Genomic DNA, 24603 nt, shown 5'->3' with positions numbered 1-24603 from the left:
CGTGCAGCACCTCGAAACCGACCATAACTAGGGCGTGAGCGCGAGTCTGTGATTCTCACGGGAATATTCATGGGTCGTGGAGTAGAGGTTACGGTAGCGGCAAGGGAAAGAGTAGTTGGATACCCTCCATGCCACCAAGGGGAGCTAGTGTTGCTTGTAGGGGATGAATGTGGCTGATGAATGAACGTAGAGGAAGAGTGACAGCGACAGCGGACAGGGGAACCACAGACATGTAGTCTATGGTTTCTCCCCTCTGTGTCTCTGGGCACAGAGCAGCAGTTGGGGGTCAGAGATGACCTCAGCTGTGTTATCACATGCCAGCCCTACCCGCTGGGGGGTCAATGACAGGGAGCCATGACTGGCCACCCAAAATATTATGCAGTGTGCTGCAGCAGAATGCATGGACAGACACAGAAGTGCTCACTCACTCACTCACTCACTCACTCACTCACAAAAGCACACACGAGCGAGAGCATGATCCCCTGGCGGAGATAATAATGGGGAAACGCATTTAAAGATAGCATCGAAGCAAAACTATTTCGTAGTGCCATAACAATAGTTCTGTAACCTCCTGACAATAAAATGGTTATCACTGCAATATTTGGATTAAAAATGGTATTATGGTGACAATAGTGAAATAACCACATTTTTCATTCTTGAAAGTCAAAAGTGGTAATTACCATGAAATCCATACTCCCTTCTGAAGGTACTGTACCAATATAAATACAGACATGTGGCGTTACCCAGAAACAGAAGCTTAGTTAGCATTGAATCACACACACTTGTCATCTTAGCGGAGTTTGGTGATTGCAATGCAAATGGCCTATTTTCAAAATAAATATTTTTACCAGACATCAAAACCCTTATTGGTTGAAGTCTCCTACTGTATATATTTCGTGTCCCGCAGCTGCCCAACCGGCCTTGTCAAGGTTTTTTTATAGTGGCGGCCTTTTCAACACTGCAAATGTTTTCTGGAGCGCTTTATCCTGGAGGGATAGGGTTACACATGCACAGGCACGCATGCACAGACACACGGCTGCCCACACATTTATTTGTGTTCATGCATTTGACAGTGTTCTGCAACACGAACAAAGCCCCATGCAAAACTCAACAAATATACTCTGCTGGTATTTTACAACAGGAAGCAAACAGGGTTTTCTGCTATATTTAAAAAAAGACACTCTCTGGAAGATGTGTAGAAACACATACTGTACACATATTGAATATACTTGTTTGCAACAGTGACGCGCGCGCGCACACACACACACACACACACACGGAGGTATTCCCAGCCAAGTTTAATTCAGGGAGAGTCTCCATGTCGCTCTCTCTCCTTAGACACAGCAATAATGCATGTGACGCGTCTGTCTCGGTGTGAGAGAGACGAGAGAGACCGACGCTTTAAGTTCCTTGTGTGTGTGAGACGCTGTGTGCACAGCGGTCAGGACGCACTTTGGATTTGCCTCGGTGCTGCTGCTCCGGCTTCTTTTTTATCATTTGTCTGTTGGTCCGTCCGTCTGCCTGTTCTTTTGCTCGTCTGTCTGTTTAACAGTTTGTTCATCTTTATGTCTGCCTGTTTATTGATCTGTAGGTTTAGCAGTTTGTCTTTCCGTCTGTTAGTTTATATTTCTATTTATCCGTCTTTTTAAACATGTTCTTATATTTCTGTCTGCCTGTTTATTCATCTTTCTATTTGCTTGTATATTTATCTGTTTCACAGTTTGTTGGTCTTGTTGTTGCAGAGATAAATAAACAGGCAAACAAAAATACAAACTGTTTCTTTAACTTTCTGTCTGACAGTTTATTTTTCCGTCTATTTAACCGTCTGTCTGTCCGTCCGTCTGTCTGTCTGTCTGTTCGCTACAGAAAGAGGCCGACCAAGTATGACAGCCTCCATGAGCTCCTCCAGCGGCTTAGAGCTCCTCGTCTCCAGTCTGCAGGTAGGGATCCACAGTGTGCTGTTCTACAGTGCTGCAGAACTAATAACATGGCTGAGCTGTTCAGTTTTTGACTTTTTAGTTCGTAGTTATCTTCTCTTGGCACACATCGAAACACTATAGGAGTTCTGAACACTTGTTTTTTTTCATAAAGGTCATAAACCCATGAGGTATTCCATTCAACCCACAGCACAATGAGCCTTCAAAGGCATCACTGTAAGTGATGAGACCATAAACACCAGAATTAGCCATGTATCCCATGTAGATTTGGGGATTTGTTGCTGTGAGCTGATATTTCAGAGTACAGTGTGTTCACTGTTAATTGACCTTCAGCATTATCAAAGCAGGAGTGGGTAGAGTGTTGAAATACTCAGGTAGAAAGAGAAGTTAAAGTATTGAGTAATTGAGTAATTGAGTATTGAGTATTGAAAGTAGTACTACTTTGAACAGTACGTCATATAGTTATGTGAAAGAGAATGTGGCGTCCATCTTTTATTTTTCATTAAAAGCAAAGGATTGTGTTAAGAATGAAGATTGAGTTAACAGACTGAGATCGAGGCGTTTAGCTCAATTCAAGCAATAAGATTTATTTGTGACAGAAGTATTATGTCCAGCAGTTAAACGTGCACGGACTCTAGCAAAAGCAAAGAGTGCCAAAAGTGAAACCAAAGAGCGCTTATAGCAGAGTGCGCAGGCGTGTCCATCTGGTTCTCCTTGTGGAGCCATTGGTCAAAATAAAAGGAGAGGTGGATCTGTTTTTAGCATTCAGATGACCTGATGTAGCTCTGGACAGCGTCATCCACACTGGCTCACGTCCGAAACCTGCCTTCTCTGGAACGTCAGTGTGTGTGAAATGTTGATCTACAGCATATTGTTATGTTCGGCCAACGAGATAAGCTAGGCGCTAGATATGCAAGGGCGCCTCTTTCTATCTCTAAGATGGAGCAGGCAGTTGAGACTGGTTCTCTGTAAGACTATGTGACATTTAACTGGGGCAAAAGCTATCCTTCAGAGTTCTAGTATTTTCCACTTTGTTCAGGCGAGTGCGAGAGTGCCCCACCTGGCGTTTTTGACCTTTGTGTACTAGAACTCACATATCCGCGTATAAGCTGTGTTTAACATTGAATGAATGTATATTTTTATTTACAAATCCCCCTTTTCACACCTGCTAGGTGTGAACTTCTATGTTTTGGAACTACTCATTCAATGGCTGTAACTCTATGTTTAGGTCCCTATCATCTGAATCGTCTGGATCGGAAACTGGTGGGGTGCTATGTCTAGTTCGGGTGTGTGTCTGATTCGGGGATGGTGAGGGAAGAGGGGTAGTTGAATGAGATGGGTGCTGGTGTGTCTGATACTTGGTTTCTAATCCCCAGATCAGTAAGGCAACTAGTATGCCCATTCCCACCCCCATTATAGTTTTCTTCCCACATCCCACCCCTTCCCAGGTGAAGCGCTGCCGACCTCGGTCGGCGGGGTTTGCATGAGGGTCCCCTAGACAGCGTCTAGACTCTCGGTGCATTTTTCCAAATTAGTGCGAATTTCTCCCAGTATTCTGGTTGGTACCGGTGCTGGGACACAATGTGTCAGGTGGTGCCAAGGGGCGCCTGATTTGCCCTTGACCTGGACCGAGTGTGAAGTAACCTCCTTCACTTCGTACGGCCCAGTCCACCTGGGGTCAGTCCACTTGCGCTTGTGAACCTTGACCCTGACCCAATCACCTACTTGTATCTGCTTTCCAGCTGCCACTGCTTCAGGTACTGCTCGCGTCCTCTCGATCTGTTTGAAGAGAGCTTCAGTAAGAGAAGTTAGGGCACTCATATAGTCAGACATTTCAATCTGCTGTACATCCAGAGGTGGCATATGACCTCCATCTCTGGGTGGACCTGGCATCGGCCGGCCAGTCATGATCTCGTGTGGGGAGAGATGTGTTTCTCCCCCTTTTCCGGACCTCATGGCCATAAGGGCCAGGGGCAGGGCCTCAACCCATGTTAATTTGGAGCCCGCGCAAACTTTGGCAATTTTGGCCTTAAGGGTCTGATTCGCTCGTTCCACCAGGCCCTGAGATTGCGGGTGATAGACTGACCCGAATCGGTGTGTGATTCCCAGAAATTGCTCTACCTGTGCGAGCATGGTGTTGCTAAAGTGTGATCCGTTATCAGAGCGGATGCATCTCGGCACTCCGCAACGGGGAATCAGTTCTGTCTGCAGCCACTTTACAACTGTCTGCGTGTCTTCTCTCTTGGTGGGAATTGCTTCCACCCATCTTGAAAATCTGTCTACCATTACCAAGATGTACCTCTTTCCCTGCACGCTGTTCTCTGGTCCCATATCTGTATAATCTATGCTGATGTCTTGGAAACAGGCAGAGGGCACGGGATAAGATCCCATCGGTGTCTTGAATGGTTTTCTTGGGTTGTATTTTCCACAAATTTGACATTCATCGCAGAAGAGGAAAGATATCGCTTCCATGTGCGGATGCCACCATAGTTGTTTTAAATTGTCCAATGTCCGTTTCTTTCCCTCGTGTGTAGGTCCGTGGACCCCTGGTAGGAGTGCTGCACACAGTTCTGCTGAGGCAACCACTCTGCCGTCGTGGGCTCTCCACAGACCTTCTTTGTCTTTTGAGGCTCCTTTCCGTGTCCATTCGGACCATTCATAAGGTCCTGCTTTCTTTTGATGATCTTTGATGTGTTCGATGGTAAGCTCAGGTGGGCCGGATGTTGGCTTCAGTGGATGGCCCATGACAATATGAGAAGTTTTATTTATTTTTTTTCAATTGCTTTTGCCACTGCTGCAACATATCTTGCGCACGTGGATTGACCATTTTCCACAGTGTCAAGTTTTGATGAATGATACATCAGTACCTGTCTTTCACCCCCCCTTTTTCTGGAAGAGTACAGCATTGAGTAGGCTGTCTCTTTCAGAAACATCAAGGTGGAACGGTAGGGAGTAGTCTGGGGACATGAGTGCAGTGGACGTGGTCCAGGGGAGTTTTGTATGGGAAAAGCTGAGTGATTTTTGGTTTGAGAATGTTGAACCAATATTGGATGGCAGGGGTCTGGGGGCCAGTTTGAAGACAGCGTAGCCAGAAAACTTCTTCGTCTGTGGGGGACACTGTCTCTGTAATGGGAGCAAGGGAGATAATGCGTACTGGCATGGACAACGTACTAGTTGGTGGGTTGGACGAGACATGTACACCCTCTTGGTTCATCCAGATGATCAGATTGAGGCGAGTCATCAGATCGCGTCCTGTGTTCTTTGAGTTGTTTTTTGAGTAGGGCCTTCTGCAAGGTCTTAATTTCTGTGTCACTACCCGCCTCAGTTTGAATGTGCTTGGAGAGGTAATGTCGGAGCTGGGCGTTCCACATGTCTTGTGTCATTTCTTCTAGGCCAACCACTGCGTCCATGCTCCGGCGAGGTCCATCAGGGAGGCCTCGTTTTACCATTGTACGCCATAGTGCCACTGTGGTAATGCTTGCATCATGTGGCTCTCTGAAGGCCTGGCGCCACACCCGTTCTGCTCTGGCCAGATACAGGGGTGGAGACTCTCCCGGGGTCCAGATGAATGCTGCCACTGCGCCTTGGTTCACTGGAGTGGGGAACTTAGTTCTGAGCTGCTGCCACAACGCTGTACGATGTTGATCAAAGGGGTCGGCATCTGGTGCCGCACCAGCGCCTGCCATGTGTAGTAGGGCAGTACACTGGGATGGGTCCAGACAGCGGGAGAGAAGTGCTCTCAGGTCGCCCACTGCTAGCTGGCGGCCAGCAGTCAAAGCTTCCGTGAGCTCAATCCACGGATCAGCTCCTGCATGGAGGGATGGAAGCTGTTGTATCATGCTGGTCAGATCTGCAAACCCAAAAGGCACAAATTGAACACGCTGTGGTTGGGCTAGAGTGGGGGCTGCTCTCAGGGGATATGCACCACGAACACTCTGCTCTGTTTCTTCTCGTTGGTGCTGGCCCTGAGACCGAAGTTGCATGGCATGTTGGGAGAGTGGAACTCCAGTCCCTGTCTTGAAGGGGAAAACTTCTCCTTGTAGAGTGCCTGACACCGCATACATTGGCACTGCCACCGGTCTGTCACAGTGGCTGGTGTGGGCTAGAACTGAGTTCAGAGTCTGTTGTAGCACGTCCGCCTCTGTTAGCAGGACAGAGAGCTTCTCCAATGTGGTTGGTCCGCTTGGGTTCCTTTGTGATGGCTGTCTTCCAGCTTCAGGATCATGGTACAGGTTGCTTGTCACATAGGTCTCTTCTGAGTGCATGGGGAAAAGTGTTGTGGCAGCGAGGTCGTCGTCAAGTCGCTGATCAGCCCTGATCGAATTGTCTCTGTTGCTGGGCCTCTGTTTCATTCTCTTCGGGCTGCTGGCCTCTCTCTGTTGTCGCAGGATCTTTTTTGTCTATGGGGACTCCTGTTATAGCTCTTTCCAATGTTCTCACCCTCTCCATCATGTTTCTCATCGCTCGCTCTGTTGAGGTGGAGCTTGTGTCGATGGTGCACCCTTCATCCAGGGACATCTGGAATGCTCCTGAGAGCAGTCCTCCCTTTACTGTTCTCACCGGTGCTTGTATGAATGGATTATTATGGGAGTATGGGGGAGGAACCGGAGGAAGTGCTGGATACAGGCTAGTTGAGGGTGGGGGAGGAACCGGGGCCAGAGATGTTTGGCTCATTTCCTGTGCAGCCTTTTCCAGACCTACCGGGGCTTGAGTGGTAGGGGTGACGTCCAGGGGGTTGATGTTGAGTGACAGACGGGACCAGGTTTTTTCTTTTCCGGTTGGCATGTCCACCTGCATCCGATCTGTCATGGCCATCCCTAGTGCCATCGTTGCCACTCGCTGTTCCTCTTCTCTGTCTTTGCGGGCTTGCTTCAGTGGGTTAGCGAACCCCCATCGCTTGGTTTGATTTGTCATTTGATTTCTCTCTGCAGTCTGTGCTCGAGCCACTCGTTTTGTCAAATCGTTGGTGAAGAGCCGAAGGTTGTTGACTGATGGAGGTAGTGGACTGGCCGCCTTCCACCATCCCTCCTCTTGCCATCGTTTCATGCATTTATCCCAATGTGTCTTGTCTCTTTTCCATGCAGTCCTGCCTCCAGTCTCTGTTACTGTTTTTTTCAGTTTTGCACGCAGTACTTCTGAGTAGCCACCAGATGGAGCCACAGCTCCAGCCATGTCTTCTTGTGTTCTTCGTCTTCTTTCTCTTTTCAAATCAAGTTTTTTTTTTTTTTTTTTTTTTATATTTTTTCTTTTTTCTTTTTTAAATCAATTCCAATCTTCTTTTTTTTTTTTTTTTTTTTATTATTATTTTTTTCAAATTTCAAATTTCAAAATTTCAAATTTCAAAATTTCAAATTTCAAATTTCAAATTTCAAATTTCAAAATTCAAAATTCAAAATTCAAAATTTCAAAATTTTCAATATAAAATGTTTGGATGCAGTACTCCCGAATGTCCACCAGATGGAGCCAAAGCTCCTGTCGAATGTTCTTCTTGCAGTTCCTGAAGTACCCACAGAGGGAGCCAAAACTCCTGTCAAATGTTCTTCTGCAGTTCCTGTAGTGCTACCAGAGGGAGCCAAAGCTTCTCCCAACTTTTCTTGTGCAGTTCCTGTAGTGCCACCAGAGGGAGCCAAAGCTTCTCCCAAATTTTCTTGTGCAGTTCCTGTAGTGCCACCAGAGGGAGCCAAAGCTTCTCCCAAATTTTCTTGTGCCCTCTGACCTTGGCCTAAATCCTACACTCCCTGCACCTGGTTTCTTATCTGAAATTTTCACTCCCTTTTTTCCCAGTGTCTCTCTGACTGAATGAATGCCTGCTCTGTCTTCGCTTCTATGTTGACGGTCCTTATGGAACACAATTTCCAATAAATCTGTAATCTTTGTAACTATACCAGTAAAACTGACATGTATATTAACCCTCAGCTTTCCTCTTCTATCCTCGTGTTCGTGTGCCTGTGTTGAATGCAAAGTTTGTGTCTCATGAGTGTGCTCTGCTCCACTGACCGTCAATCACTGGCAAACACACACGAGCCTCTGCACACTTCAACTCCAAATCTCATCTGTCTTTCACCCATGTACGCTTCACGCAGTCACTCTCATCCTTACCAAATTGACACCATACGCTGCCGTCACTGAAATACGCACAAATCACATATGGATTTGTTCTTATAGCGTTTTCACGAGCCCGGTCCCCGAAGGAAATGGATACCTCCCTGAGGCATTACTCCACACTCAATCGACCATACACTGCCGTGATTCCACAAATAATCGCACACAGACCTCGTCAGGGAAGATCTATTGACCTTATTGTTTACAGTGTACGCCTTGTGCCAATACGGTCCCGAAGGAAATGGCGATATCTTGTGCTACAATTGAATCGATGTCTTCCCAGAGCACATCTTATGCTGCATGCAAAACCATACACTGCCACTTCTGCAATACTGGTACACAAACCATCAATTCAACCTCCTATTTAACCTCATCAATTTATTTTTTCAATTAAAATTCTCTGGATGGCTCTTCATTTTACAGTGTACAACATGCATGAACGTGGTCCCTTTAGGAAATGGCGCTGTGCAGTCTCCAGACACACTACTTTCACATCAGCGTATTTCAACAACACTTTCTATATACTTGATCCAAATCTCAGCTTGCAACTTCGCATAAATCAACAGTGTGTCCCGGAATTCAGTCTTTCAGACCGTCATTGGTCAGCGAACCGAAGCTTTCGCCACGGCTGTGTAACCTCTGAACAGTCAATCAAAGCTTACGCGGTGAACACAATGGCAGCCTATACAATGTTAACAACCATCAATTTCTGTTAGATCCACTCACACACATGTACATGCTATAGTAAAAACCCCCACTGCTGTCATAACAATTCTGTCACAATGCTCGGCAATTTATCTTTAAAAATTTAGTCAAGGCAATTCATACTCACACTCCAGTACTTCCGATCAATTCAATTTAGTTTTTTCCTACATACAATACGCAGACTTCATTTAAATAGGCTCTGCTTTACCTTTTGATTCAGCGCGCTGTTTGATCAGTTTCTCAGAGTTGAGCAGAATGGCCCTGTAGGCCTGAGGCCTCCTGCAGCCTCGAGGGGAAACGCCTTTTTTTTTTTTTCCTTTCTGTCGACAGAAGAAAGTCTGTTACTCGATGAAAAATAGTCTTGGATCTTGGATAACCTAACTCTGCTACCATGTTAAGAATGAAGATTGAGTTAACAGACTGAGATCGAGGCGTTTAGCTCAATTCAAGCAATAAGATTTATTTGTGACAGAAGTATTATGTCCAGCAGTTAAACGTGCACGGACTCTAGCAAAAGCAAAGAGTGCCAAAAGTGAAACCAAAGAGCGCTTATAGCAGAGTGCGCAGGCGTGTCCATCTGGTTCTCCTTGTGGAGCCATTGGTCAAAATAAAAGGAGAGGTGGATCTGTTTTTAGCATTCAGATGACCTGATGGAGCTCTGGACAGCGTCATCCACACTGGCTCACGTCCGAAACCTGCCTTCTCTGGAACGTCAGTGTGTGTGAAATGTTGATCTACAGCATATTGTTATGTTCGGCCAACGAGATAAGCTAGGCGCTAGATATGCAAGGGCGCCTCTTTCTATCTCTAAGATGGAGCAGGCAGTTGAGACTGGTTCTCTGTAAGACTATGTGACATTTAACTGGGGCAAAAGCTATCCTTCAGAGTTCTAGTATTTTCCACTTTGTTCAGGCGAGTGCGAGAGTGCCCCACCTGGCGTTTTTGACCTTCGTGTACTAGAACTCACATATCCGCGTATAAGCTGTGTTTAACATTGAATGAATGTATATTTTTATTTACAATTGTCATGAACTGGAAATCCAGCTCAACCTGACACAAAGTCCCTCTGATGAGTCCAGTGCAGGTTCTGAGATATGTCTCTCAGAGATGTGCAGAGAGGACATTTTAACTTAGATTTTTAAATTTGTTTTATTTAGGAAAACCAAAAAATGTTGAACTCAAGGTCCAGTTACTAGGGTTTCACATAATACCCGAATAGTCCACTGTCAAAACCACGAGCCGACACTGTGCATCATTGTAGACGTATCGTTCATCTGTGTCCGAAACTTCATTCGATTATAATGAACATTAAATGACATATCGATGTTTTGATGGATAATGAAAACGTATAACTTCCCAATGGAACCCAATCAGAAATGTTTTATTACCAAGTATGTTAGCACATACAAGGAAGTTAGCTTGGTGATCTGTGCATGATAATGAACACAGTGCAATAGTACAAGACATAATTCAAAATATGAAAATTTACAATAGAATGTGATAAGCTAGAGTAGACAATTTAAAAGCACAAGAGGCCTTGGATCAACATGGCGGCTGAACGAAATCCTCCCGAGGCCGCACTACGCAGGGGCTTGTAAGCCTGGTACTGACGGAAAAGCGGCCCGTGATGCTCGGGGGGGGCACGCAAACATAGACCAAGGCATGTGTGCATTGTCCACACATGCGAGGAAAAAAACAGCACTCTTGGACTCATCGTGACATTGTGGAGGGGGACACCTCTGAGTGTGACAAAGGAAATGTGCTGCTCATGACATGAGACAGCAGCTGCAGCTGGTCTCATCCACAATTCGTAGCTATACCTACAGACATTTTTTTTATGTTATCCATGTAATCATGGACGAGGAAGTATAAAGTCCTCAAAAGCACACACGGGGGCAGGAGGGGGGTAGGTGGATTGGTCCAACAAACAACAATCTTTCAGCCAGGACACAGCTGTCAACATACATTTATTTATCAGGTATCTTTCGTAATGTTTCACAACGCTTCTGTGGTTGCTTTAAATCAAGAGATAATCTGAGTTATCTGGATTAAACACCTCTTCAGTGAACATATCAATGAAATAACATCTTGGAGCAACATCAGTCACAGAGTCTGATAAACAGTATCAGCATCATATTGCTAACCGCTTTATTTATTTTTAAGCTACAGCTGGCTTTATTTAAGGACATGCTGAGTAGGTGGACAGCAGCAACCCCGTAGCCCTGTTGCTATTAGTCTAGTCCATTAGCAGGGCAATGGTCCGTACATTTAACAGCAACAAAATGTATCTTTTAAAAGTAATAAGTGCAAAAATCACGGTATGGATTTCTGTTCATATTACGGTGTATTTCTTTTACCTGAACAATGTTTAGTATATTTAACTGTGACAAACTGCATATTTTACGAATGATAGATGGAAAAACTACGGGGCTGGCAGTTGAATGTATTGTGAATTTTACCTCAACTGGCAGTGCAATGGTCCGTACATTTAACAATAACACAATGTATTCTTTAAAAGTACTGAATGCAAAAATCACGGTCAGGATTTTTGTTCATATTACAGGTGTATTTCCGTTACCAGTACAATGTTTAGTACATTTAACAATGACAAACTGCATATTCTACGAATAATAGATGCAAAACCTACGGGGCTGGCAGTTGAATGTATGATGCATTTTACCTCCATTAGCAGGGCAATGGTCCGTACATTTAACAGCAACAAAATGTATCTTTTAAAAGTAATAAGTGCAAAAATCACGGTATGGATTTTTGTTCATATTACGGTGTATTTCTGTTACCAGAACAATGTTTAGTACATTTAACTGTGACAAACTGCATATTCTACGAATAATAGATGCAAAAACTACGGGGCTGGCAGTTGAATGTATGATGCATTTTACCTCCATTGGCAGGGCAATGGTCCGTACATTTAACAGCAACAAAATGTATCTTTTAAAAGTAATAAGTGCAAAAATCACGGTATGGATTTTTTTCATATTACGGTGCATTTTCGTTATCAGTACAATGTTTAGTACATTTAACAGTGACAAACTGAATATTTTACAAAAAATGAATGAAAACAATACGGGGCCGGCTGTTGAATGTATGATGTGTTTTACCTCCATTGGCAGTACAATGGTCCGTACATGTAACAGTAACACAGTGTAATATTTAAAAGTAATGAATGCAAAAATTACGGTATGGATTTTTGTTCATATTACGGTGTATTTCCGTTACAGTACAATGTTTAGTACATTTAACAGTGAGATACCGACTATTTTACGAATAATAAATGCAAAAAATACGGGGCCGGCTGTTGAATGTATGATGCGTTTTACCTCCATTGGCAGTGCAATGGTCCGTACATTTAACAGTAACACAGTGTATTTCTTAAAAGTAATGAATGCAAAAATCACGGTATGGATCTTTTTTCATATTACGGTGCATTTTCGTTATCAGTACAATGTTTAGTACATTTAACAGTGACAAAATGTATTTTATACGAATAATAAATGCAAAACATACAAGGCTGCCTGTTAAATGTATAATGTGTTATTTCTCCGTTGGCAGCACAGTGGTCCGTACATTTAACAGTAACCAAATGTATGTTTTAAAAGAAATGAGTGCAAAATGTACGGTATGGATTATCTTTCATATTACGGTGTATTTCCGTTATCAGTACAATGCGTAGTACATTTAACAGTGACAAAATGTATTCTATACAAGAAATACATGCACAAATTATTGTTTTAGCTGATATTTGTATTTACGGTGTTTCACTGTCTGATAAACTGAATATAACCGATTTACAATTTACGGTCTCTTACTGTTGTGATTTAACAGTTTATCACCGTAACATTCACTGACTTTTCTTACAGTGTACCACAGTCCATTTACTATTCTTTTCAACCAGTGTCCGACTCATGTAATTGTTTTAAAATCTGAAACGTTTATGGTCAAGGGATGGTTAAATTCAGTGGGGGAGAAAGTTGTCTATGCGGCACTGTATCGTGTTTTCTCTACTGGAAGGGTATCCAAGAGGGCACTTAATCATGTTCTCTGCCTCACCTGTCATCTTGAAAAGTAAAAACAAATGATGAAATAAAAAATAATATTTCTCCACCGATCTGTGCTATAAATGTAATTTCTGTATGATTCCAATAATTCTAAGCATTTTTATAATCAAAATCGCTGAATTTCCCCATGTCCTGTTCAAACAGAGGAGACACGCGAGCTGTGCCTCATCTCAGATTGTGCAATCCCACACACACACGCGCGCACACGCACGCACACGCACCCGGTGGAATCAAATATGTACCTTAAGAATACTGATATGAAAAATAACCAGGAGTCAATGTGCAAGCTGCCAATTGGATGGTGATTTAAGCTACTCTATTGGGTTCATGCATTTGTAAATCTGACAATGAAAGAGTCAGTGCCGTTGTTGCCGTTGTTGAAAAACCCTTTCTATACAGGGGTATTCACAGTTTTTGTGCACACTAAGAATGGATAGAAAAAGAGATCATCCACAGTTATACGATGCCGAGTGTGACAAAGACCCTCTCCATTGCACACATTTGTGGACTGTCCAGACAATAAGAGACTCACACACTGAGTTGAATGTTTATTGTAAGGTTCTGATGTGGTCTCAGGAGTAATTATTGAAGGTCGGGCCTGTAGACACAAACATATTATTAGTTTGCTTATCTGTAACTTAAATGATTGAATATATGAATAGTGCTGTCAAATAACATGCATGTTCTTACTTACCTCTGCTGTGTTTCCTCTCCAGGGTGTTCATCCTAAAAGAGTCCCCAGGGTACAAGCCCACCATTTTATAGTTCCGGGAATGTACCATGTGGGAATTACTAGAGGGGTGGTAGGAAAATTGAATCCTCTGTTCGGGCTAGAGATGATCTCTATGGTGAAGTTTTACCACAATAGAGATCAGATAGAGAATTGACCTTTAGAATGTTAGGCATCTATTTGAATGTATTGTTGTAGATTAGGGGATTGTGTGGTAGAGTGAGGGGCGGAGTCGCCTATCTTGCAGTGATGTGGAGGTCCTCGTTAGTGGCAGGCTATATAAGGCTGCCATGATTACATCTACTCTGTCGCTGCCAGGACCACATGCTGCCCGTGGTCCCTGGAAAAGTTATGCATGTATTTGTTTGTTGTTTTTGTTGGCGAAATAAACACCTGGTTGGGCGCACGTACTCTCTGTGTCCTCCTCCTACTTCCAAAGTCCGGCCGCTGCTGGCCAGCCTAACACTGAGCATCAGTTCAAACACTTCAGGCTGGACATAAATGCACAAATAGGTTTATGATAACAATCAAATTATATATATTTTTGACAAAAAATGAAAATGTATATAATCCAATGCACACTTGAAACACTTCTGACTAATCTAATGGGAAAATAGGTGAAGTGGATGTCGACAGAAAATGTACAAAAAGAAACAGAGCGTGATCAGACATTTCAATTTTTAAAACTAAACCTCAGATTTAATTTATTTTAAATAATCATACTGTTGTGATGATTAAATAAAGTATGGCAAACCACATGCAACATATCTCCATATTCTTCTCAGTGCATTAAGGAGTCAAGTCAACATTGTGTACTTTACATGGACAATTTGACGTTGATCCACTGTAAAGTATACAATCCACCAGGTGGCAATGCATGACAGCTGTGGGTTCTTCATGACTCAGCTTTAGCATTTTCCATTCACCCATGTGCTCCAAACACCACCCTCAGGCAGGCTGCAACAATGACTGTGTGAACGCCAACTGCCTGTTGTGTTGATATTCTTGGGTGAATCATGTAAAACTCCATCATGTGCAGTGACACAGATTTGTGTGTGTTTACAAGGGAAGTATATGCGGGTCACTAAACAGTCAGCAGCTGCAGGTCAAGCCCTGCGGTGTCAACAGACCTTTTTAAAAGACTTTGCCAGTTTAAAGTTTAGACGATTGATGAGTAATATATACAAGTTTTTGCATGTTCTGTGAGATGATACAACTCAGATGAAAACCTAGAGAATTGATTGCACATATCTACATTCATATTATACTATGACATGTAGCGGCTGGAGATGCAAGTAAACAATTCGGCAGCTGTAGTGTAAAATCAGCTCCATCAACAATCATTTCCTGTGAGAAGAGATCCAGGTTAAAGTTTACATTGTTGATAACCACCAAATACAGGCATATTTGTGTGTTGTGCATTTTGCAACAGGATGAGTGCTTAGCTCACAGGTGGCCTTGTGTGGCTACTGTGTATATTTTCTTATGTCATGTATGTTCCATGTAATGTCTGCTTGCTGTGAAGTGCGGCCCCTTTAAATAATATTACTGTTGTAAGAGTGCTTATGGACACGTCCTTAGTCCTTGGGGCTTCTTCGTCGCTCTGATTTTGTAAGTTCAGAATGTTCTAGCAGCTGTAGGCCACCATTATACAGAATTTAAAGAGTATCAGGGACGGATGGTACATAACCTAGAACTTTCCTGTGAGTCTGGACTGAACTTACAATGACATCCTTCAGAGTTGTGACATTATAGACATTGTATTCAACTTTAAGTACACTAACGCAGAGCATAACATGATTGAGGGGTTATTTATCAAGCCATCGCCATTACTTTAATCTAATGCAGCCATTATGAGCTGGTACACACACTTCTACAGCCTGTTGGGGATCTGTCGTGATTCCTCAGGTGCTGCAGGGGTTGGTGAGTTCAGGGGCATGCAATAACCAAGACTCTGAGTATTAGCAGTCCCCGGCCCCACACTGAGCTCTACATCACAGCACAGCAGAGTCCACCTTTCACTGTGTGACTTGATGAACAGACAGACAGATAGATAAACATCGAACTAAAAGTTCGGAAATTAGTGTTTGGTAGATTATTTCTCTGTTGTAACAATGCTTCTTGGCAATGAATTTTGGCAATGAATTTTATACCGTTGGAAAGCCTGTTTAGTTACCTTTCAAACGGTGGATCGTAGGGTCAAAGTGTGGAGAAGACGGGGAGAACGCTATGCTGATTGCTGCACCGATAGAGGAACACCTTTTGGTGGAGGCAGTGTGATGGTGTGGGGCGACATCTCCATCACTGGAAAAACGAGGCTTGTCTTCATTGGAGGCAATCTCAATGCAGAGAGATATCGAGATGAGATTCTGTAACCAGTGGCAATCCCATTTCTCCACAGTCTGGGACCGAACTCCATCCTCCAAGATGACAACGCTCGCCCCCACAGAGCGGTTTCATCAGAGACTACCTCCAGAATTTGGGAGTAGAGGATGGAATGGCCTGCCAACAGTCCTGACCTCAACCCAAGTGAACACTTGTGGGACCAGCTGTTCGTGCCAGAGTGACCAACACAACCACGTTGGCTGACTTGCGACAAATCCTGCTTGAGGAGTGGAATGCATCCCACAGCAGTGTGTGAGCAGGCTGGTGACCAGCATGAGGAGGAGGTGCCAGGCTGTTGTGGCTGTGTATGGTTCTTCCACACTGAGGCTCCTGTTTGTTAAATGAATAACAATATAGTGACACTTGTATTGTGAGATTTTGTTTGGTTCAACTTCAGTCATGTTGAGTTCATGTGAAGCTTCTTAAATAGTGAATATAACATGTATAGTGGCTTAAAACAGCTTTGCATCTGTCAACAAGCAGCTACACCGAGTCATGAGGATTACTTTGTAGAACACAGGATTTTAAATCAGTCCATATACAGATCAAAGCATTGCCACATATCCAACAGCTCTGAGAAAGCATCAATGGTCAGGGAGGTAAGAAGATGAACACATAAGACGGATTGTAAACACTTCAGGAATAATAATAAGTATTTCATGAGGTAATTAAGCATTAAGTTGGGTTTGTTTGACAGAAAAAACAATGCTTTCTCCACACATACAACTAACAGGCCATGCTGGCAGTAAAGATGTGATGATCATTAAACAAAAAACATTGAAGGATGAAAAATTGAGGGGAAATAAACATTGCTATTCTTGGATACCACTCTGCAAAAAAAAGTGAATTGTGGCCTGAAGGTGGACCCAGACAGGATTTCTTTAATATCTTGCAGTACTATGTCTGCACAACCTTACCTACTTCACACATCAGAACACATGTAATCCTTCAGGTTTAGGGACATTTGTACATACAGCAGCATGATCTAACAGCAAGTGGGCATTAAAGTCATTATAGTGGATAATATACATGTGCATATACATCTATTATACTGGAAACAATGCAGCCTTGATACACATACTGTTGCCCTGTACCTTGGGCCGTCCATTTTGCACTGAACTGTGTTCTTCATTAACTGCACTGGTTTGAAAAGAGAAACCCAGAGGATGAAATGAAGACAGGAGGGTTTTTGCTGAAGAGCATTCGTTTATTTTCCACAGGTTACTTCAGAAACAGGTAATTATGTACACAACATCTGGAATGTTGGATAAATGCATATCAATCATCATCTCACTGTGGCCGTTTCCAGAGAAACCTTAGAAATACTAGCTATACATTAAGAACAGTTCCTCTGCATTAGAATTTATTGCTGGTTTTACAATCGTATTTACAATTTGATTAGTGAGGTCTAAAAACCACAGGAGACTGCTAAATAAATAAGAACAATACAGGAGCATAAGAAACCGACCCACATGAGTGGCCAAGATTCCAAACAATTTTCATGCCAGACTATAAGACTTTTGAATCAAGAAATAAAACATCATATCCCTTACAGATTAGTAAATTCTTTATCAATAAAAGACACCATTAATTCAATACATTCAGGGGTTTTCTGCTACAGGGTTACTTGGTCTGGTATGACCAGTAGTTTATGGGCGGTGAATGTTTAAATGTAACCTTTAAATAGATATGTTCACTGTTTTAGCATTTATCATTATCACATATAGGCTCACTTTTCTACAGCATTTCAAGTATTCAGCTGTCACTGATTGTATTAATATGATATAAATGTGACTGTGGTACTGAGCTGTTGCAATTAGCAACAGTCATTAGTGACCTTATAGTATTTTCAGAACTCATAATATAGCACCACATCAGTTAAACTGAGAGTTTTGTAAATACATTTGGTTCAGGGGAGAGACGCTGTTTCAAATCAGTGTTCAATTTGCATGATATGAACTGGATAGAAATCTCAGTCCAGCTCTCAGTTGGATTGTTATGATCACACACAGACGTTTGACAGTAAAGCGAGAGGAAGACTCTCCCACCCTTCCTGCTCCCAGACTTATCCCACCGACTGATAATGAGCAACAGACTAAACGTGTAAAATGAGGTCACGGCTGAGAACAATACTGTCTTACTTTCAACACAGTCTGCTGCCACAAAAAAAGCCCCACATGGTACTCAATTAAAGGCGATAAATTTGGAATTCATGAATTGTGCAATCTTTGCATGATGTCGTTGGAAGCATGCAGTGATTCAAGTTTAGTTTAGTTCATGTCGACTCATGTCTACTGCCTTTATATTCATATCTAAATCAACAACAACAAAAATGAAACTGCTGATATGTTTCATTCTTGGTTGAACCTTGTATGTATGCTCTGGGTCAAGATGATGTGAAATGTATCATGACAGATCATCACACACATCACGGATTTATGAAAACACCCATTGTAAACAGACACAGTCCAAACTATTTACATTTACACAATTATACTATTATTGTTGGAATGCTGTTATCCTGTTTCTTTATTCAACTTCTTCTATTTCTTCCGTGCCCCTCTTCTCCTCCTTCATTTTTTAAGCTACAGAAACCGTTCAACTATTAAAATGTTCAGCTCTTTCACCAGAGGTGTGCTATGACTTTTTATATTTCTAACCTTTAAACTTTTTGAATTATTAAGCTTTTTATATTTTCAATAGGATCTCTATGGAGAATATTTTCAAATGGCTTCAGGCACACAGGTGTTTGCGATTGAGCCAATTAGTGATGTTGATAAACACACAGACTCACAGACACACGCGCACATACACTCCTCTCCCTCTCTCTCTCTGTCTCTCTCTCATACAGTCACTTATGAGACTTATGAAACTTCTTCAACTTTCAAATCCTTCAACTTCCTCATACTTTCAGCTAAAGACACCATTTCAACTTTCAAATGTTGAGAAAACCCTGAACTATTCAGCATAACATAATTCAGCAATTTAACTTATGATTTTTCAGCCCTTTTCTGACTTTATAATGGGTGTGTATTGCGCAGCTTAGAGTGCGTGAATTCCGGGTACCCTTAAACGCCTCATCTTAACTTCACTACGGAAGAAACCAGGCCTTCGACATTGTTCTCTGAGTCATTGACCGGTAAGTAGCACAGTGCGTTTCTATACTCAACTTTAAAAATGAAGCTTCCACATTTTACAATGGCATTACAAGTGGTTTCTAACTCAAACAGGGTTCAAAATAAGCAAGAAGAGTAAACATTTTCCCGGTGAACCAAAGAAAAGGGTTAGGGTTAGGGTTGTAGCCTGGGGAGCAGTTAGGGGTTCAGTGTATTGCTCAGGGACACTTCGACACATGACACGTCCCAGCCAAGGATCGAACTGTCGAGTTATAAAGTAAAGTCCCACAGGACACTGTAAAGGGCGTGACTTCATCTCTCTATTAAACTGACAATAAACCACTAAGCTAATTAACAGGTTATTTCTAATATAAAACTAGTCTTTTTCATCAAACTATCCTGACAACAATATGTTTGCTGTGGTAACATTACAGTCAGAGTGTTTTATAACTGTTTGTTAGTTTTACCAGCAGCTAAAGCTGTTCAATTATTATTCTGGCCACTTCATGTGTCAATGTGTAAATCTGTAACAGAAAGTGACCAATAGACATGATTATACACAAGCTTTGTGATCTTGAATTAGACCTTAATGTACAAATAACCTTTGTTCATATAATGCTGATAGTATCGTTCTGTAGTAATCCACTAATATAATGCAGGCCCTATAGGAACATGACTTTATACATTCAGTATACAGAGACATTAGATAATCCATTATTAGTCCACAGTGAGCCCTCACATAGAGCTGAGATGGAGCTGTCATTAGTTGTGGGTGTTCTGTAGTTCTGCTAGTTTTAACCCTTTATTGCTCATACACACAGAAGATAATAATGTGTTTCCTCTCTTAGGCAAAGAGAACATTGATCAACATCTGTGCTTTGGCTGGTAAGTACGGACATGCTGTAACTGAAATTGACAATAGACCACATAACTTGATGTGTTTAACTGTTAAGTATCTTAAACTAGGGCTGCAACTAAAGATTATTTTAATAATCGATTAATTGGGTGATTCTTTTTTAGATTAATCGGATAAAAAAACAAAAGCATTAATTTCCAACCCTTTATTCAAAAACAGAACTGATCTTCAGAAAGTGCACAAACAGGTTGCTTCTTGAACATCCCTGAGCTGTTAAAGTAATAACTAAAAAACAAAAAAAGCAAATGGACTAACACAAAAAACATACATGTGAACAAAAATATGTATATTTTTGTTTAAAGGGACCTGAGCTGTCGGAACAATAAATCATTTACAAAAAATAAAGAAAAATACAAATCAGAAAACTTAACAGGATTTGTTTGAACATCAGAACTTGTTCTCTACACTACACGCACAAACTGAATCATCACCGTGGTGCTCCCGTGCCATATCATGTCGCTTTTGCATATCTTGCAATGAACACACTTTTTCAATTTATTAAGTGTGAAATGCTCCCACACCTTGGCCGACTTAGGTCGTACTGATTCCTCTGCCTCCGCCATGTTTCAGAACAACGTTACGGGTCCGATGGTCTTTCCTCTGTTGTAAATTGTTTGATCGCATGTTTACTTTTATTGTGAAGAGCATGAAAACGGAAGTGATTTGACTGTGAAGAGACAGGAAGTAGCATGATGCATGCAATGTGCTATGATACGACAACAATGATAACGATAAGTGAAAACCTAACGTATATGTCGGGTGCAAGAGCGTGGTCTGTTCACTGTAACGGTTGTTAAACTGCAGTTTTCAGGAAGTAAAGTGTTCCGTTCAAAACCAGACGTGTCTTGGTCGTCATTAGAAGCTCCACTTCACACAACAACTGCTGTGCTCCGCTCTTTTTTCCCCTTTTGTTTTTGTCAAACATCTCCGAGACTTATTGAGTGGCGTAATAATCGCGCGACACAACGAATCGATTATGAAATTTGATAATCGATAATGAAAACTATTTAAAAAATCGATTATCGATTTTATCGATTCGTTGTTGCAGCCCTATCTTAGACCTTTTCCTTTTGTTTAGATTGACACCAGATTCATTTATTTTGTTTTTGATTTATTCTCTCTAAAGCAACTTAAATATATATATTGAAGACTAACATAAGTTCCTGGGAAATTCTAGATCTTGAATGAGACTTTGATAATTAACAAGGAAATAAAATGAGCTGTAATGATGGTTTTCTGAAATTAAACTAAACATTTCACCCTCCCGCTCCTCCTTCTATCCCCCTCCTTTCTGTCTCTGATTGCAGACCATCACTGTGACTCCTTGTAAGTTCACACACATGAATTATGATTTTGCTGTTACTAAACTAATATTACATTGGTTTACATTAAGAATGACTTCCCATCCTAATGTAGTCTCGACAGGAATTACATCCATCCATTACGTACTCAACACTAAATGACCCACCCTGAATAACAGTTTGATCTAGATTGAAATGAGCTGTGACACACTGGTTTTCTGAGAGGAAAGTAAAGACGATTTCTTTCTCTCTCTCCACTTCTTCTGGCCTCCTCCTTCCCGTCTCTAACTGTAGATCAGAGTTGGTGTCTCCGTGGTAACTTGACACTAAGTTCACATGTGAATCAACACTTTTACTTAAAACACTTAATACTGCAGGTTTTAAACACACTGTAGTGAAGTTGTAGTTAGTGAAAATGTGAGACTTCTAAACAGCTATACCATCATTTCATACCATCATATACATATCATTTCATGATATTTCACATAAATCTGTGCACTATTACCTGTTATACTGTCATGATGTGTTTACATTATGATCATGTGAGCAGACACTTCACTGAACTTTTCGCTTAGGGTAGAAGTTACTTAGTTTGTTATTCAGACTGCTGTCTAATGTGTGTCTTTATTGTGTCTTACAGGTGTCCTGCTGTCTCCTCTCCTCTATCATATTGGCTCTCTGTCTTTCCTATACCTTCTATCAACTCTGTCTAAGCATTGGTTCCTCTAGCTTTCCTGTCAATCTACCGCTCTGTCTTTGATATTGGAATTCATTCTTTGTATCCCCCTTCTATCCCACTCTAGCTGTTACCGAACTTTCCAAACCTACCGAACCTTCTGAAAAACTTCTGAACAAATTACTGGAAACTGATTTCTGAAATCCTATATTCTGAAGTAAATTACATGGTTATCACAACCTGTCTGTTGAACGAAAACCTGAGAGTCTCTCATCTCGCCCACTCTCTGTCTCTCCACTGATCCTCTGATCCACTCACTTGCTTTGGGTTACTGGTACCTGATCTATCTTTTAAGAAATCTGAGAGATTCTCCTCTCTCACCTCTTTCAATCTTCTATCTACATCATATACATCTATAGAATACTATTACTGTTTGTACAAACAGTACAAAACATTTGAAATATACTAAGATATTTTTTCAACAAAATTGAACATATAATTGAAAAAGACATGCAAATAATTTTGTTGTGATTGAAAAAGTTACACTTCTATCACAAACATTTGGTAAAATAAATTATAATTTCGAATTAAATCTGGTCAATTTCCAAATATATAATTTCTTGTAAAAGTTCATGATTAAGTTAACATAATTAAAGGAAACTGCATTCTGGTTAATATACATAAAAACCAACTACCGGTAGTGAAAATCCACTTTAGAGAATAAGTCTCGTTGTTCCTGATCTTTGTTGCTGTGGAGTTCTGTTGGTTTGTACCCAGAGGTTTGTTTTGGTAACAGATATTTCACATTTCACATTGTTGTTTACTTGACTAGTCTACATACGAGTAAAAGTAATACCACTACATACATTGTATTCATTATTATTTAATTTATTTAGATTATTTTCCATATAAATTATAAATATAATTGTTTGAATCATTCAGTGTTTTGTTGTTGTTTAACCTGTTCCTACTGAAATAAAATCCAGACTATCTATGAGGAACTGCATTCATTTGGAGCGGCTGTTTCCTGTCTGCAGACCAACGTTCTTCAGAAGCATTCATTCCACTATTTCTTCCGTCTCCCCTTTTTTGAAACTCTTCTTCTTCATTTTTTAAGCTACAGAAACTGTTCAACTATCACAATGTTCAGCTCCTTCAGCTCATCTCTGCTATGACTTTTTCTATTTCTAACCTTTAAAATATTTGAATTATTAAGCTTTTAGCAACTTTTTTTGAATGGGTTTCTATGGAGAAGATTTTCAAATCCTCTTAAACTTCAACTTTCAAATCCTTCAACTTCCTCATACTTTCAGCTAAAGACACCATTTCAACTTTCAAATGTTGAGAAAACCCTGAACTATTGCCGCATTATTCAGCTTTTTGATATATTTTACACTTTTTGAACTGCAGCAATTTAACTTTTATGATTTTTCAGCACTTTTCTGACTTTATAATGGGTGTGTATTGCGCAGCTTAGAGTGCATGATGTCACCGCTAGAGTGAAGAGCAGCTTGAGATTCTTGTGAAAAAAACATTTGTATTTTGCCAGTGTCCACAATCTTCACTCTTCATGCATAATTTCTGGATGTAGAAGTAGCTAATATTGTCCTTGTCGTAGAAAAATTACTGTGGAATCCCACAGATTTCCACATTTGACACGGAAGCCGTTAATTGAGAGGAAAACCAACTTTCTGCTCCATAGAGACCAATGTTAAATTTTGCTTGAAAAACATCTTCCACAGAACACGGTACCCCATTTCTAGATCGCCAGTTAAGCCACATTTTTTACACTACAGACACAATTTTTACAGGATCTGTTCTTCAACTCAGCCTTCCCCTCAATTATTAATATCGGAGCAATAGGAGCTACGGTTATGGGAGTTTTGAGGATTTGTTTGAGAGGTGTTTCCCTGTTTTATCTCCATGAAATGGCTTCAGGCACACAGGTGTTTGCGATTGAGCCAATTAGTGATGTTGATAAACACACAGACTCACAGACACACGCGCACATACACTCCTCTCCCTCTCTCTCTGTGTGTCTCTCTCATACAGTCATTCAGGTCTTAGGGATCTTTAGAGGTCTTTCCCCCCTCCTCCACCCCCTCCCCCCCACACACACACACGCCATTTTAAAATAAAAGCCCCACAGAATGAATCCTAACTGAAATGCTTGTGATGAGCCTGTCATTTAATAACCGGTTTGTGTTTATCTAACATTATGATTCTGTCTCCTCTCCCCTTCTCCCCCACACCCCATTTCAAAATAAAAGCCCCAGAGAGTGAATTCTAACTGAACTGCTTGTGATGAAGCCTGTAATTTAATAACCTCTGTTTATGTGTCAAACATGATGATTATGTCTCCTCTCCCCCTCCCTCCCCCACCCAGTCCCACCCTTTCAAAATAAAAGCCCCATGGATTAACTGTATGTAAACATTAAGCTCAAAATTCTGCTTTTTTGTTGAAATAATGAATGCGACAACTACTACTGCTGCTAATATTTCTAGTATTACTACGACTACTGCTGCTACTACTTCTACGACAACTTTTGCTGTTGCTACTATTACTAGTGCTATTACTGCTACCATCAATATTATCACTACCACTACTGCTATTACTACCACTACGACTATTACTTATACTACAACTGCTACTACTGCT

At 41.4% G+C, this 24603-nt stretch overlaps 2 long non-coding RNA genes across 2 annotated transcripts; both read left to right on the top strand.

Moving 5' to 3' along the window:
• The first annotated feature begins 1387 nt into the window (after nucleotides 1-1387).
• On the top strand, nucleotides 1388-18546 carry LOC306781345. Its single transcript, XR_013772203.1, has 3 exons — nucleotides 1388-1467; nucleotides 1867-1940; nucleotides 15952-18546. It is a non-coding gene; the product is annotated as an uncharacterized lncRNA (long non-coding RNA).
• A 1262-nt stretch (nucleotides 18547-19808) lies between these two features.
• On the top strand, nucleotides 19809-23305 carry LOC306781403. Its single transcript, XR_013772206.1, has 4 exons — nucleotides 19809-19936; nucleotides 21275-21293; nucleotides 21563-21583; nucleotides 21909-23305. It is a non-coding gene; the product is annotated as an uncharacterized lncRNA (long non-coding RNA).
• Nucleotides 23306-24603: the final 1298 nt, after the last annotated feature.

Source organism: Melanostigma gelatinosum, assembly GCF_949748355.1.
Source record: "Melanostigma gelatinosum genome assembly, chromosome: 1".
Lineage (NCBI taxonomy): Eukaryota > Metazoa > Chordata > Actinopteri > Perciformes > Zoarcidae > Melanostigma > Melanostigma gelatinosum.
This window is presented reverse-complemented; position numbering and strand designations above follow the sequence as displayed.